Below are 10952 nucleotides of genomic sequence, written 5' to 3' on the forward strand. Positions count from 1 at the left end.
ATCGAGCTGTGCACAGTGACCCCTTGCTACTTTGCGCCCTCAGTCATCGCAGATCTTTTTTTTTTTTTTGAATATTGAAAAAAAATATTGTGGAGAGACGTGCTTTACGTTTTCTTGCATGCCAGAAAGACAAGGTAACTTATAAATACACTTAATGCTCTTGCCGCGGACACTCCTTGGACGACCAACTACTGCAGTACACATTTACCTAAATCTTAAATCATTAAACCTTTAACAGTAACTGTAAGTTTAAGTGGCTGTAGTCTCACAGAGAGTTGCGCCCGGAAGTCTAATTAGCCATGGCTGTGGCAAACATGATAACAATCACAATTTAAATTTGAAACATTTGAAACTTCAATTTATAACAAAATAAATACAAGTACTGTATGAGATTTCCAAAGGTCTGGTGAAGCCTCTTCCCCCTCCCAAAATTTGCGCGTGTGTGCGGGGGGGGGGGGGGGGGGGGGGGGGGGGTACTTCGCGCTTTTTCACTTATCACGGAAAGGTTCTGGTTCCCATCAAATGTGAAAAATGCGGGATCACTGTGTATTGGTTCTGTAGGACAGAGAAGAAGCTTTTTAGCTGAAAACGAGTCACCAAACAAAAACCTAACCCTAACCCTACAGACTTTTTCTTGTTCTTTCCATTTTATCTAACATGGTTTACAATTTAAAGAACAATAATGTCTTTATCCAAGGGTCGATGGGTCGATAGAAGATACATCCCATGTTTTTATTGTTTTTCAAAAACCAAAGAAATCCCATGGATTGCACGGTCAAGAGGACTGTTGCCAATTAGGGAATTTTTTGGTGATACTGGTAGTGTCTCCTGGTGGTCTGAATGAGATGCTATGGAGCCACATACAATTCTCCAAATAGGCATTTGTGACACCTGAAGGAATCTAGAAAAAGCTTCTTGCCTTAAACTAGTTCCTAGCGTGTTTGTTTTTGTTGAAAGATCGCCCATACCACAACATAGTGAAACAATTGATTTAATCCAGACAGAGTGGGAAAGTACACGAGGCCTCGGGCCAGTCCTGCCACGGGTCGGAGCAGAAAATGGCAACCTTTCACCTTCAACATTCAGTTCTTATACCCTTTTGGGGCATCTAGTCCCACTGTGGAATGCAAGTGTGTGCGTGTGTGTGCGTGCACGTGCGTGCGTGCCTGTCGGTGTGTGCGTGTGTGTGCGTGCGTGCCTGTCGGTGTGTGCGTGTGTGCGTGCATGGGGGTCTGTTTGCGTGGGGATGGTGTCTTCAAAAGTCTTTGTTCTGCCAGCCACTCTTTGAAGCAGGAGGAAGTCTGAGCACCATAAAACCCTGACTGATATCTTCTCTTGAAGGCCACACCTAGCCTTTTGTTCCTGGTGTAATGTTGGTCGGGGGATGCCATCTGTTCCTTTTGGAGGTGCCGACTTGTCTTTATTTCACCTGGGCCAGGACCATATCTGCTTTATACTGACATTATGTCGTCTCAATCTTTATTAGAATAACACAGTTCCATGTACACACTATTTTATTGATATATTGAATTTGAAAAATATGAATTTCCTTCACACCTTAAAAACTCAATAATTCAAAAACAAAATTTTAAAATCTCAAAATTTTGCAAAGGTTTACCTGAGATGTTCGGTGCCTTCTTCTTCAGTGTCCTGAAGAAGGCGAACGATAATGCCGAAACATGTCAGGTAAAACCTCTTAGAAATTTTATGATTTTAAAGTTTTTAAGTCTCGTCACTGTCAAAGAGAAAGACAACAGTTGATACATTGGAATGTATCCTAGAAATCTGTATTAAAGTTTGTTTGTGTGTTACCACACAAAAACGGAAAATGTTCATGTTCAAAAATCCCTGCGATGGTCACACTATTTTTTACAAACTGAGAAGAGTGATGTGCAGGTATGCATGTGCGACAGAAATCACTGATGTGTAATGTTGCGTGCTTCACTATACGCATTTGCGTACCCTATCTGCTATTATGACAAGTTGACGAATCCAAAATGTACCGTTTAATGTGATGCAAGATTTACCACTCATGTCCTTACCAAGTGGAAAAAAAACGGAGCATTTGATACAAGGTTGAACATTTTCAATCATCCGTTATTTGACAAGTATGAAAAGAGTACATGAAGGTAGCACAACTTGCCAACAGAGAAGCAATAGCTAATTGCCCACTTGCTGGGTGGTGAAACAAAATGCAGAAAAACGCATGCATGGGTCTCCGCTCCTTTGCGCGCCACAACGCAGCGGGACCCTAGTCCTTGGAGGGTCAAACTGCACTAGCCCGGAGACTTCCAACTTGTGCGATTAAAAAGAAAATGAATATAAAAGGTTTTCTAAATGTCTGTAAACAAAATTGCATACTTCCTTTAAAATGGGTGAATACATCAATTACTCATTTTAACTTTTAAGTTAAATTGATAGTCATGACACAAACTGTAATATATATTTGTACATGTTACAGTAACAATTAAAAGGACTGTAGATTATTTGGGTAATTGTTGTTTGTCACACAAGTCACCATATTTGGTGACATTGCTAAAGCTAAAGCTAACTACCAGGGTTTAGATGCAATTCTTTAGTCTTTAGTACACATTGTGCTACTGTGATACTGCTACTGCACACGGTTCCTCCCTGCGTGTACTATATATATTAAAACAAATGCTTTGCATGCCAAGTGTGATGCTTGACTTACACAGAGAAACAAGCAAGTTTCTAAAGGATCAAAATATTTGTTGTATTTGTTTTGATGACAATGACACAGAGATGGAAAACCAATTGCTTGTGAGTTCATCTAGTCAATCAACAAAGTAAAAGACAATCACGTCCATGTGGAGTGCTTTTTTTTGTAAATTTGGATGTATCATGTTCTGTTTGGTGCCTTTTAAATTATTGAATTGACCATGGCAACAGAGTAGATCAAGTTCTGCACAAAGTTGGTGGATTGAGATTCTAATGTGTTGCACAGCTCAGTGGATATGCAGATGTGGAGCCAGTCCCATTCACTAATATGCAGCAGTATGTTGAATCCACTCATAAATCTAAGCATGGGAGGACCCCCACCCCCAACTCTGAACCCGAGCGGTGCTTTGTTATTGGAGTTCTGTGCTCATCACAGATTGAACACCATGTTTAAACTGTACACCTGGCACCAGGACACCCTACGCCACAGTTCGATGATGAACTTTGTGGTCGTATCATCGGATTTGCTGCTACATGTTTTGAACACTTGAGTGAAGAGAGGGGCGAAGCTGTTAACTGATCACCACCTAGTGGTATGTTGGCTCCTATAGTGGGGGAGGATGCCGGTCAGACCCAGTAGCCCCAAACGTCTTGTGAAGAACTTTTAACTCCCACCGGGGGAGGCGGGGCGAGTGGACCATTGTCGAGACGGCTGATCGGAGCTGTGTTCAGCTGGTTGGTCTTTGTCGTGGTGATAAATCGCCGAATTCGCTCGTGGACACAGGTAACGTAAGGGATGTCGTCAAGCTGAGGGCTTTTTGGCCTGTGGGACTCGGAAGGCAGCTGAAAATAAAAATAAATAATAAATACCGTATAATAAATATATACCGTATTTTTCAGACTATAAGCCGCGACTTTTTCCTCATGATTGCGGCTTACAGCCCAGTGCGTTTCTTTCCCACCGGTCAACGGTCAAGCAATTGTGTGTATCTGCTCAAGGACTCAAATTTATGCAACAACTATGAAATAGAATTACAAAAATCTGAATCAATGGCTGTGCTCAAAAAGAGTTATAAAATATATTAAAAATATTTTTAAAAAATGTCTAAATTGAATAAGATTATTCTGCCCCTCAGAAGTGCAGTACCACCTTTGATGTTTTAGATTTGTACATAGACTTAGGAGCACCCCTCTTCTGATTACTTCGAAATACTGTTTTTCTCAGTAGACGTCAGTTCTCCAATGTAGCAGCAAGCAAGGATGAGAGGTTAATGTTTGAGGATTGCTGATCTTATTTTGTTTTACCTTGGACGAGAATTGTTCGTAAGTACACAAGTTGTCAAAATGATTTCATTGTTCATCTGTTTTGTCTATCGTTAAAGACATTGGAAATAAGAGTATTTTTTGGTTGTTTAACTTGTATGTTAGCTCGAGAGGTGCTGTGTATTATTAGCTGATTACGTGTTTTATTTTTGTAGTGTTACGGCGACCTAAAGAGGGAAATGGTCAATGGCCATTGTTCAAACAGAGCAGACCAAAAGGAAAGACAGTCTGGTTGTTTGAAACGTTGTTATCCAGCCGTCTAGCTGGTGAAAACCCGACGCTTCGGAGTGAGGACAGCATAAAGATCTTGTATAAAAGTTTGTGTTTGATATATAGTATGCAGTATATGATTGTATTTATAATATTATGATTGTATATATTATTTATGTGCAGTGTGTGCAATGTTCACTAAATTAATCTATCAATTAAACAATGGGAGATAGAATTCTGTTAGAGAGAATGTTGCAGTTGGTAGACGATTAAAAAAAAAAAAAAAAAAAAATATATATATATATATATATATATATATATATATATATATATATATATATGACGTGACTTGAGCTGAGTGGAGACGGAGGTGAGCAGAGACCAACCCGCAGAATTTATTTATTTTCTTAAACAAGAACTTTTCTCAAACTAGAGCATATCACCGGCGATTTCCTTCTCTTTAATCCATAATAGAAGAAGCCTCTCCATTTTGTTGTTGATCGAGGTCCGTCCCCCGGCAAGGAAAGCCTTGCCCTTAGAAGATTGCCGAGCGGTTCCGTCCATACTCACGAGCAAGGTTAACTATGCACGCGCCTCCTTCGTATTTTTTTATTATCTCCTGCTTGGTTTCTATTGTCATCATCCTCTTAATTCTTCCTTTACCGCCACTTACAATTTTAGAAGCCATGTCTAACAGATAAAGTTTGCAAAGTCTTCACAACATTCCTTCCTTCCGTTTTTGACTCATTTTCTCTCCTTCCTTCCGTCCCGACCAGCTGTGCCATCAAGCTAGATAAAGGCGTTCGGCCAATAGCATATCGGCATTTCTGTGATTGACGTGACGCTCGCCAATAGCATCTCCGTGAGTGAGACCGTGACTGAGACAGTGACTGTGACATTGTAAGAGCAATATCGTTCTACCTTCCTGTGACAAGTTTTAACTATTAATTTTGATGACGTGGCAAAGCGAAAATATATGAACAAATACAATGGCCGGCATGTCAGATTGCTCGTAAGGCGAATGGTCTGTGCGTAAGTGGGGGACAAAAAAACTTTCACATACCATCTTTTTGCATAAATATCTGATCTTATGACCTGCAGCTTATAGTCCAGTGCGGCTTTTCTGTGGCAAAAGATGTTTATTTGGTCAATTTTTGCTGCTGCTTATATACCGCTGCAGCTTATGGTCCGGAAGATACGGTATATAGTATGTCTAAATTTAAAGAGAATGTATAAAATTTTGGCTAAGTAAGCAGAAATTTCATTGTAGAATGATGTCTGCCAAATAGGCTCATAATGTGCTCCACTCGGGCTGAAAATGCTGTTTTGGCCAGTTCATTAACATTGACTGTAAAACATAAATTAACCATATTTCAGCAGAAATGATGAATGTTGTCCTGTTAATTCCTGCTTCTAAAGCATACCCAAGCAGAAATTTCATTGTACAATGATCTCTGCCAAAAAGGGTCAAAATGTGCTCCACTCAGGCTGAAAACGCTGTTTTTGCCATTTCATTAACGTTGACTGTAAAACATAAATTAACCATATTTCAGCTAAATGAGGAATGTTGTCATTTTAATTCTTGCTTCTAAAGCATACTCATGCAGAAATTTCCTTGTAAAATGATGTTTGCCAAAAAGGGTCAAAATGTGCTCCACTCGGGCTGAAAACGCTGTTTTGGCCATTTCATTAACGTTGACTGTAAAACATAAGCTAAACATATTTCAGCATAAATGATGAATGTTATCCTAATAGTTTTTGATTCTAAAAATACCCAAGCAGAGATTTCCTTGTAGAATGATGTCTGCCAAATAGGCTCAAAATGTGCTCCACTCAGGCTGAAAATGCTGTTTTGGCCGTTTCATTAAAGATGACTGTAAAACATAAACTAAACATATTTCAGCGTAAATGATGAATGTTATCCTGATAGTTCTTGATTCTAAACATACCCAAGCAGAAATATCATTGTAGAATGATGTCTGCCAAAAAGGGTCAAAATGTGCTCCACTCGGGCTGAAAACTCTGTTTTGGCCATATTATTCATGTTGACTTTAAAACATAAACTAACCATATTTCAGCAGCAGTGATGAACGTTGTCTTGTTAAGTCTTGCTTCTTAAGCATACCCAAGCAGAAATTTCATTGTAGAATGATGTTTGCCAGAAAGGGTCAAAATGTCTTCCACTCGGGCTGAAAACGTTAATGTCATTACAGTGATCCCTCCTACTTCGCGGTCTCAGATATCGCGGTCTCAGTACTTCGCGGTTTTTTCCAGGAAAAATAAAAAATATTTCAAAATAAAAATTAATTTAAAAAATTTGCAAAAATGTACAAAAACTGAAAAAAGCAAAAAAGTACATTATACTAGTACTGTATTAACCAAATAACGAAATAATATTAGTTAATAACTATGTTAGGAATTCTTCAAGTGTTAGAGTTTGTGACATTTTTTATCTTATTTTGAAATGTATGCTTTAAATTTGTCAGGTCGCGTTGCATTTCTGTTTCTTTCCTGTTTTACGTTCTCTGTGCGTCATTCGGCTGGTTACGGTGACGTAGTGAATGACAACGTAAGTTCATATTTATAAGTTTATTATAATTTATGTTGATAACGCACGCTACTGCCTATGTTTAGTAAGCGATGAGTGTTTATTCTGTTTATGTGTTGGTTTGTGTAGAGGTTGCACTTTATAGTTAGTAGTTGTTGTTAGTTGTTGCTAACCCGCTAATGTCGGCTAAAAATACAGTAAGTTCATAGATTAAGTGTTTATTTGTTAGTTGACTGAATTTAAGATTGTTGTTGATTTATTATTCAACAGATACTACATGATACACTATACATGAGCCAAAATAAATATGAACTTCAAAGTGATGACTTGCGTCCTCTTTTACCGGAGTGTTGGTGCAGATAACCAGTCCTGAGAACACATTCTCAACAAACTAAGTAATATTAGTTATTTAATGAATATACAATAATGTTAATAATGTTAATAAGGATAATGTAATGTTAAATAATAGGAGAAAGGAAATAAAATAGGCAAAAAATACAAAAAAAAGGATTGTTTATGGTTACTGCGGCTATATTGGGGCGTACATAGAAATCCAGGAACTGATACCCTACTTCGCGGGTTTCAGACTTCGCGGGGGGTTGACAGCTCCCATTAACCGCGAAGTAGGGGGGGATCACTGTATAATCGAAGGATTGCAGCCAAACCCAGTTGATTCGCCTTACAGCTATCAACATTTGTAGGCATATGCAGGACCCTAATACCTAAATAACAATCAAAGCCATACGCTAGGATGTAGAGAAAAAGTTAGTTTTTTTAATTTGCAATTTTGATGCATTTAGGGCCTTTTGTAAGTCTTCCACTGCTGCAGCCTTATCTTATACCGTTGACGCCATCAACTTTCAATTTGGCCTAGAACATTATCAGACTTAGAGGCACAACTGGTTCAAAATAGTCACGATCCCATGAAATAAATGATGGGAGGTGGGCTTTCAAAACATGTAGTCAATGTTTCCTTCGCCCAGAGTGACAAAAACCTTTATTATTCAGTCGAACAAGCTTTAAAATTAGGGTTGTCTCGATACCGATACTGGTATCGGTACTCTCCCGAGACTAGCGTATTTTATGTACTCGTACTCATGCTCTTAGTCCACCCGATAGCATTACGTCATCAACATGCTGCCATGGTGTGTGCGACACGTGATCGACGGTGAGTCGGTCTCAGGGTTTCGGTGGAGCCTCCGCCTCAGAAGTTTTTTTTTTTTTTTTTTTTTGCCTCCGCTGCAGAGTTCCACTCCTCAGTCTAGTCTGCAATTAGTGGGCACAGTCATTGAAAGCGTCCTGCTCTGAGATCTCCTACCGGTCCTGAGCTAAGCTAACGATAACGCAGCATTGTTAGCACAATAATAATTGTCCCACACTGCCACTGCGAGATTGCGACAGCCCCCACCCTACCCCCCGTCGACAATATAATTGTAAGATTTCGATGAATTAGCATATTATACATGAACGGTTCGGTGACTTAGAGAGGGGCTGTATATGTGTCTGAGTGAGACTCCCTGCCGTCCGCTTTGAGAGCACTGCATAAGCAGCATTGTGAGCGGTCACTGAGAGATTGCGATAGCAATAGAGTTGGGAAATAACCCCCACATTTGTGTTGCTGCTGAAAAAGTTATTTCAAATAACTTGCGTTCTGATTTTATTTTTTTTTTATTTTTTGAACAAAAAGAGAAAAACCTACCTCTGATTGTAGGAAGAAAGGCTTAGTCCTTACAAACAGCTCTATTATTATTTCAGTTCTTGTAGTTGTAAGTAACATGTTGAAGATTGTTGTGAAAAAATGCAATTTCAAAACCGTTGTTATGGTATTATTAAGTACTCGTATCGGTACTTGGTATCGGCAAATACTTAAATGTCAGTACTCGTACTCGTACTTGGTAGGCAAAAAAGTGGTTTCTGGACATGCCTATTTAAAATATCTTTAAATTGACAGTATCATTTAGACTCATGGTCCAATTGTTCAACATGACATATTTCCAAATTACCAATAGCGACAACTGGTGGCAGACAAAAAGTTATTTTTTACACATTCATGTTCTGTGCTATGCCGGTTTCAGCAAATTCACTCAAAATTAGTCAGGAGAATATTGCGACAGGGAACATGAATCTCAAGTTTTATGACTCCAAATTTGGGCGTGGCCTTTGCACCGCCTCAAAACCCAATGTCTGGCCAGACCGGTAAAACTTAATGTAATTGGACGAAGATGATCTTTCCGAAATTTCATTTCATGGGAGTACTAAACACAGTTTTTTCCTCCTCGTGTGGGCGCCACCTGGTGGGAGCAAAAAATTACATTTTCATTTATATGTACCTTGTTGAGCCTGTCAAAGTAATATATCTTAATTTTTTTCAGACAGGCCTTCAGACACGCCTTAGTTCCTCCACCAAATGTTAAGATGTTTTGATCATGGCCGTGGCCTATACAGCAGTGCTCATTACGACAATTTATTGTTACAGTAAATGCTGATGTAGTTTGACCCAGATGATCTCATCTTGTCACGACTTCACACGTTGAATGAAAGTAATTTCCTAGAGACATCAATAAAAAACATTTAAATAAATATGGAGGGTTAAAACATTGATATGTTTTATTGTATTTCACAAAATATATTTAAGCTGTGTGGGGAATTCTATCGTGTTTTTTAGCGTTTTTATGCTTCCAAGAGATATTATTGTCATGCCAAGATGTGTGCGCTCATTGTAGTTTATTTTATTTTATTTATAAAAATATGTTTAGTGTGTAACAAAGTGTCAGTTTGTGCATTTTATGTGTAGTATTAAGTTTTTTTTTTTTTTTTTTAATGTCCCGGATTCTGCAGTTAGAAGTATTTGTAGCAGGTTTCACTTGCCAGGGGATCCTGGGTAACAATTAGCATCCCTGAAAACAAAGGTGATGGGGGGATAAGGACACAACTCGTGCCTTGCCTACACATAGGTGGTCTTGCAAACGGGCATTAAATGTTTCCGTTTTGTCCTATTTGCTATATGTGGCCGGGCTTTTTGTTTTTTGTTGTTGTTGTTTTAATCAAAATCTAATGTTTCAAAACCTCCAGCCTAAATGGAGATTTGCCCAAGCTTCCGGTTTCGTGGACACGCGTGCTCAGCTTCAACGGGGATTTGCGTCATCGCGCTATTCTTTTTCCCACGGAAGACTTCGGATACTGGTGACCTCAGAGGGAAAGTTCTTTCGAACTGGACAGAATGTGTGACATTTCTGCCGCCTAACGACTTGGCATTTCTTGTACATGTATTTGAAACCGCACTATGTGGTTTCATATAGGTGAGACTTTTTCTTTTTAAATAAACAAACGACGACGATACATGTAGACGACAGGGCGTGGTTGTTATTCCCTTATTTCCTCTCATTATCACATAATAAATCATCTCTTCCCAAATACATTGTCTTTACATCATTATCAGAAATAACTTTCGCCAGTTGCCATAATGTATGCTTTCAATCAACATTAATTAAATAGACATTCACAATTTATTCGTGTCATACCACATATATTGTATCAATATTTGCTGACCAAAATTACTCCGTTTGGAGCTTTTGTTCTTTTGCCTCTTTTGCCTTGTCAATAAAGTAATGACTATCAGCTGTCACTCAAGCTCATTAACATATGTCACACACACATGGCATGGATGTCGAAACTGTCAAGCGACAGTTGACATGACGTCTCCATTTTTATTTTTCAATTTTTTTGCTAAAACAAAGCAGTGTGTCTTCCTGCTTCCTCATTTGACTCGTTTTTATTTGCGTGCATTTTTGTGTTGCTTTTATGATGGCACGACCAAAAGAGAGCATGAAGACGACATGGAAACTGTTAGGAGCATAATGCAGTTGCGTGTCAGGCGGGTGTGGTGACAAAAGAAATAACGATAAAACGATACTATGGAGGACCAAAAGTGCCAAAATTCAATAAATAAATTTACCATTCAAACATTAAATATAAGTGTCATTAAATAATTAAATGTGTCATTAATCAAATAAATGTTTAAATAATTCATTTAAACGTTTCATTGAATTAATTAAACATTTATTTCATTAATGACACATTTAATTCTTTAATGACACATTTAATTATTGACACATTTATTTAATTAAATGCCATTTATTCAATCAATGACACATTTAATTATTTAATGACACTTATATTTAATGAAACGCTG

At 38.4% G+C, this 10952-nt stretch overlaps 1 long non-coding RNA gene across 1 annotated transcript; it reads left to right on the forward strand.

The window, feature by feature from the left end:
* The first annotated feature begins 456 nt into the window (after positions 1 to 456).
* LOC148405198 (uncharacterized) lies at positions 457 to 7083 on the forward strand. Its single transcript, XR_015864369.1, has 2 exons — positions 457 to 4002; positions 4158 to 7083. It is a non-coding gene; the product is annotated as an uncharacterized LOC148405198 (long non-coding RNA).
* Positions 7084 to 10952: the final 3869 nt, after the last annotated feature.

Source organism: Hippichthys cyanospilos, unplaced genomic scaffold (genome assembly GCF_059441005.1).
Source record: "Hippichthys cyanospilos isolate Australia breed blue-spotted pipefish unplaced genomic scaffold, RoL_Hcya_1.0 HiC_scaffold_24, whole genome shotgun sequence".
NCBI lineage: Eukaryota > Metazoa > Chordata > Actinopteri > Syngnathiformes > Syngnathidae > Hippichthys > Hippichthys cyanospilos.